General features: G+C 37.7%; 1 non-coding gene across 1 annotated transcript; it reads right to left on the bottom strand.

Annotated features, from left to right (window-relative positions):
- Positions 1-3,547: 3,547 nt before the first annotated feature.
- TRNAK-CUU (transfer RNA lysine (anticodon CUU)) lies at positions 3,548-3,620 on the bottom strand. The gene has a single exon. It is a non-coding gene; the product is annotated as a tRNA-Lys (tRNA).
- Positions 3,621-6,562: the final 2,942 nt, after the last annotated feature.

Below are 6,562 nucleotides of genomic sequence, written 5' to 3'. Positions count from 1 at the left end.
TAGGTGTGGACACAAAGTTTTTCACTCCTTTCAGTAAATACTGAGAAGGATCACTGAATTGTATGAGTGTGTTTTGTAAGAAACCATCAAACTTTTCCAAAGTGGCTGTATCATTTTGCAGTCCCACTAGGAATACATAGAATTACTGTTGTCCACATTCTCACCATCATTTGATGTTGTCTGTGTTCTGGATTTGGTCATTTTAATTTGCGTGCAGTGATATCTTGTTTCAGTTTGCTTTACTGTAATGACATGTGATGTGGAGTATCTTTCTCATGCTTATTTGTCATCTGTATATCTTTGGTGAGGTGTCTGTTGAGGTCTTTGGCCCATTTTTTTTACTTTAGTTGTTTGAGCTTCGATTGTTCTTAACCTTTTGCGTTTTCATATAAATTTTTGAATCAGCTTGTCTAGCTCCACAAAAGTAAACGAAGAACCTATTGAGATTCTGATTAGGACTACATTGATTTTATAAATCAATTTGGGGAGGTTAACTTCTTTATCATGTTGACTCCTCCAATATATTATCACAGCATTTCATTTCTGTAGGTTTTTTAAAATTTACATGCAAGATTTATAATTTTATATGTGGAAATGTTGCACGTTTTGTACATTTATTTTGAGTATTGATATTCTGTGCTATGTAAATAGCATCTTTACATGTATTTTAAAAATTAAGTTAAAAAATCCCTTTTTTGCAAAAACAATGATAGGCAACAGACTCTGTAGAATAAAGGTAATACTGAATATTTTAAAGGTAAAGTTCACGTAGTTTTTGATGTTACTTGTGAATCAGTCATTCATTCATTCATTCAAACTTTAATGAATGCCTACCACTTACCAGATTACATGAGACTCATAAGGGACATGAAGTGGTCCAAATACAATGTAATAATTCTATAAAAGATGCATGTATACAGAACTATATATACATATATTCTCTCTCTACATATACACAGGGGTATATATATAATACCCATGTGTATATTTATATATATATGTATATTTATATATGTGTGTATGTACATACACACATATATGCATATTGCATATTATAGAATATGTACAAGTCATATGCATATATAGATATATGCATACATTATATACATTTTATAAATACATTTATAATATACATATGTAAATATATTTATGTATAATTTTAAAATTTATAAATTCTTTTTTCATGTGTATAAGAATCCCTTTGACAACCTTGTGAATTTAGTCTTGTTAATTATTGTGGTAGGAATAGGAACTCATACAGGTCCCACAGATAATAATTATGGGGCTGGCACTCAAACTCGGGTCCTGGACTCTGAAGGAGGAGCTCATCTCCTTGTATCATAAACTTTCCCTGGCACTGAAGCCCTACCAACTTATAAGGTACAGGGTTCCCAGGGAGAACATTCTGATAAATAGAGGTCAATGTTGAGATCAACATGCATTCTCCTGGAACGTAAACTCCATGAGAGCACATGCATAGTAAATGACATGGCAAGGGAATGCTCTGCACAAATGAAATGATTACAGACATCTCTTTGATCTTTAATGGCAAGTTTGCTTTTCGAAGTTGTTTTTCTGCAGCTTCCAAGCTAGGGTCTGAGTCATCCCACAATAAAGCAGTTGAAAGAACATTTTAGCTCAGACTTAAAGATGCTGAAAGTAATCATAACAAGTTTGAAAGCAAAGAGTGAATCATTTTTAGATATCAGTTTATTCAAGTCATTTACTGTAACTCCTTTGTAATATAAATAACTCCTTTGTTTATATATATATATATATATAACTTCTTTGTAATATATGATTAGCTATCTTATCAACTCATCTGACCCTCAATAGATTTGAGAAACTTATAAAAATGTAATTTAATTTGAAAGGAATATAGGACTGTATCCTAGTACTCATCCACTAGTACTTTGTCAAAACCTTGGGTATGTGAATTACTCTGTTTCAAATCAATGGAGTAATTTTAGATTTAAGTCTTCCCTGGTGGCTCCGTGATAAAAAACCTGACTGCCAATACAGGAGATGCGGGTTTGATCCTCGGGTTGGGAAGGTCCCCTGGAAAAGGAAATGGCAACCCACTCCAGTATTCTTACTCAGAAAATCCCCAGGACAGAGAAGCCTGGAGGCTATAGTCCATGGGGTCACAAAAGAGTCAGACACGGCTTAGCAACTAAACAACAGCAACAACTTTAGACATAATTTACTTAATCTGTTAGTTTCATATAATATGACAACAATAATTGTAAATTTAATTCAGAATTTCAATTAATTTACAAATTGTTATAGAATCATAGAAATGGATTATTTTTCATGTGTAACTGAATTTTTCTAAGTTTTCAACTCTGTTTCCCAGGGCTGTTAATTTCTGCCCCAGTGATACCAGACTGCCCTCATCATTATAACTTTTTGCATTTTTAGGAATTGAGGACTTCCCTGGTGGTCCAGTGGTTTCACTGCTAGGGGCAAGGCTTTGATTTCTGGTCTGGGAGGTAATTCTGCATGCTGTGTGGTGTGACCTTCCTCCCTCACCACCCCCCCACTGCACAAAAAAGAAAAATAATGCAGGTAAAATTAACATAACATGAAATTAATAATTTCAGGACATACAAGTTACCCACATTTAGTCCATTCACACTGTTGTGTAATCACTACCTCTATCTAGCTCCAAAACATTTTCATCATCCCCAAAGAAAATCCCATATGCATTTAATAGTTCAGTCCCAGCCCCTGTCTCTCTAGACCGTGGAACCATCAATTTGCTTTCTGCCTCTATGGACTTACCTATTCTGTATATTTCATGTATATGGAATCATATAATAGGTGACCTTTTGTGTCTGGCTTCTTTCATTTAACTGTTTAAATGAAATTGTTTTTAAGGTTCATCCCTATCGTAGCATGTGTCAATGCTTCATTCCTTTTTATAGTTGAAAAATGTTTCACTCTATGGCTATATCAAATTTGTTTGTTCATTCATCAGTTGATGGACACGTGGATTGTTTCCACCATTTGGCTACTGTGAAGTGCTGCTATGAATAGAATGCTCTTTAAAGGTTACTTATTTTTTTAATCTCCCACCCACTGCACTATTACCAACATTGGTCAGATATACTCAGTATGAGTCCAGTGGGTTCTTTTTCTTGTTCTTTAGTTGTTAAGTCTCATGCTGCTGCTGCTGTTGCTAAGTTGCTTCAGTCGTGTCCGACTCTGTGTGACCCCATAGACAGAAGCCCACCAGGCTCCCCCGTCCCTGGGATTCTCCAAGCAAGAATACTGGAGTGGGTTGCCATTTCCTTCTCCAATGTGTCAAAGTGAAAAGTGAAAGGGAAGTTGCTCAGTCGTGAGGGTACCTCATAAAAGAAGCTATTCCAGTATTGTTTAATCACAAAGTCGTATCTGACTCTTTCGTGACTCCATGGACTGTAGCGCGTCATTTCTTTCTCCAGGGGTTCTTCCAGATCCAGGGGTCGAACCCAAGTCTTCTGAATTGGCAGGTGGATTCTATACCACTGAGCCACCAGGGAAGTCCTAAAACACAGAACCACAGTGTATGGGTAGGGACTTGAACCCTGAACCCTCAGATTAAGAGTCTGATGCTCTAACAACTGAGCTACCCAGGCTCTATTCCAGTTTTAGTCAACAGTAATTATTGGATAATTCTCTATATCTAGCCATATATTTATGTTTTCTAATTCTATTCAAATCACTTTAAAATATGTATGCATATAAATCACTCAAAGAAGAAACTGAAAAAAACATACTTTGCTGCATGTATTTAAAAAACAACCAATTTATCTAACATTTTTACATTTGAACTCCTTTTTGCTTTAATGAGAAATCTTCTATGTGTACGGCTCATAGCACACAGCACTGTGAACCTTGATTTCATTCACTTGGTAATTCCTAGAGATTTCTTCTCAGACTATTCCCTGCATCCACAGAGGTTTTTGATTTTTGATTTTTTTACAAGAATTTTTGAAAGCTATCTTTTTACTTACAGCTGAGAATTCTCAAGTATCTTCTTAACGATTCAGATTTGTTTGTGTGGAAAATGAGGGGGGCAGGAAGAGGGAACCGATTCTCATAATATTGCAGAAAGGCTACTGTTTAATGTTCTTCTTCTCTAAAAATGTTCCTAGCATGTTACAGGGCTTCCCTTGAGGCTCAGACGGTAGAGCGTTCACCTACAATGTGGAAGACACGGGTTTGATCCCTGGGTCCTCTGGAGAAGGAAATGGTGCTCTTGCCTGGAAAATCCCATGGATGGAGGAGCCCAGTAGGCTACAGTCCATGGGGTCACAAAGAGTCAGACACTACTGAGAAATTTCACTTCACTTCTCTAAAAATAAATGCAAACCCCCAAACTTGTAGTTTTTTCCCCCTTAACCTTGAATGCATCACATACCATCAGTCACTGATTGACGTTATTTATCATCCTGCTGCTGCTGCTGCTGCTAAGTCACTTCAGTCATGTCTGACTCTGTGTGACTCCATAGACGGCAGCCCACCAGGCTCCCCCGTCACTGGGGTTCTCCAGGCAAGAATACTGGAGTGGGTTGCTAGGACACTTTATAACAACACTTAGGTCTGAGCCACTTCCCCTAATAAGGGCTTTAGATGGACATGGACATGTAATAAATCTAAGCTTTATTCTCAGGTGATTTACATTTTCTTGGCTTTAGACAAGCAGTAATTGAAGTGCAAAGCTGTCTCTTCTTTCCCTCTTTGGATATTAATGCCCATGTAAGTGTCTCTTTGCCACCTCTGTGCTATTAACAGTGTCATTAGCTCAGCCTCAACAGGGACAAAGCATTTTATACATGGAGCAGAGATGCTTTCATACTGCTTGATGAGTTTTCTGGGATTTTAAACACTGCCAGCTTTATTAAAGGTGGATGCCTACATTGTGTAGGAACATTAATTGCAGTTGGTTCAAAGCAACCATTGTGAGAAGCTTGTTTTTTAAAGAATAACTATGTTGTCTCTTACTAAACTTCATTATGGAGGTTTCTTGCTTTATCACCATTACTTTTCTAGGGTTGTCTACATTTGCAGTCTGGTCAAAGGAAAGATAAGTTCCAAGTTGTATGCAAATATCCAACAAGCAGTGCTAAAACTGTTTGCAAGATAGCCTTTTGGAAAATAGTGCTTTCTATTACAAGCTGTTTGTGTACCCCAAACTCATGTTGAAACCCTACCGTCTCTCCTCATGTCATGGTATTCGGAGGTAGGGCCTTATGGAGGCAATTAGGATTAGATGAGATCATGAGGATAGAGCCCTCATGAGTGGGATTAACACCCTTGTACAAGAATTTGCTCGCTTTTTCTGCTCTGCCATATGAGGATACCAGGAGAAGATGGCTGTCTACAGCACAGAAGACGGCTCCCGCCACAACCTGACCATACTGTCTCCCTGGTCCAGACTTTCCGCCTCCAGGACTACAAGAAATAAACTTGTATTGTTCATAAGTCACTCCATGTATAGTACATTTGTTATAGCAACCTGAATGGACGAAGACTTTGCTTTCCACTTAGAGTCTCTATTTCATTATGGCTGCTAAAACAAAAAGAATATTCTTAATAAGCCATTTAGTGCATTTTATTTTATTTTTTCATTTATTTAATATCTATTTATTGAATGTCTACAACTTACCAGGCACATGTGTTAGCCTTTAAAAAAAATTTATTTATTTTAATTGGAGGCTAATTACTTTACAGTATTGTATTGGTTTTGCTATACATTGACATGAATCTGCCATGGGTGTACATGTGTTCCCCATCCTGAACCCCCCTCCTACCTCCCTCCCCACCCCCTCCCTCTGGGTCATCCCAGTGCCCCAGCCCTGAGCACGCACCCTGTCTCATGCATCAAACCTGGACTGGTGATTCGTTTCACATATGATAATATACATGTTTCAATGACATTCTCCCAAATCATCCCACCCTCGCCCTCTCCCACAGAGTCCAAAAGCCTGTTCTATACATCTGTGTCTCTTTTGCTGTCTCACATACAGGGTTATCATTACCAGCTTTCTAAATTCCATATATATATGCATTAGTATATTGTATTGGTGTTTTTCTTTCTGGCTTACTTCACTCTGTATAATAAGCTCCAGTTTCATCCACCTCATTAGAACTGATTCAAATGTATTCTTTTTAATGGCTGATTAATACTCCATTGTATATATATACCACAGCTTTCTTATCCATTCATCTGCTGACGGACATCTAGGTTACTTCCATGTCCTGGCTATTATAAACAGTGCAACGATGAACACTGGGGTACACGTGTCTCTTTCAATTCTGGTTTCCTTGGTGTGTATGCCCAGCAGTGGGGTTGCTGGGTCATATGGAAGTTCTATGTCCAGTTTTTTAAGGAATCTCCACACTGTTCTCCGTAGTGGCTGTACTAGTTTGCATTCCCACCAACAGTGTAAGAGGGTTCGCTTTTCTCCAACCCTCTCTAGCATTTATTGTTTGTAGACTCTTGGATAGCAGACATTCTGACCAGCGTTAAATGGTACCTCATTGTGGTTTTGATTTGCTTTTCTCCAATAATGAG

The sequence above is a fragment of the Ovis aries genome, chromosome 6 (assembly GCF_016772045.2).
Source record: "Ovis aries strain OAR_USU_Benz2616 breed Rambouillet chromosome 6, ARS-UI_Ramb_v3.0, whole genome shotgun sequence".
NCBI classification, from domain to species: Eukaryota; Metazoa; Chordata; class Mammalia; order Artiodactyla; family Bovidae; genus Ovis; species Ovis aries.
Note: the sequence above shows the minus strand (reverse complement) of the source record. Positions and strands in the feature narration are given on the sequence as shown.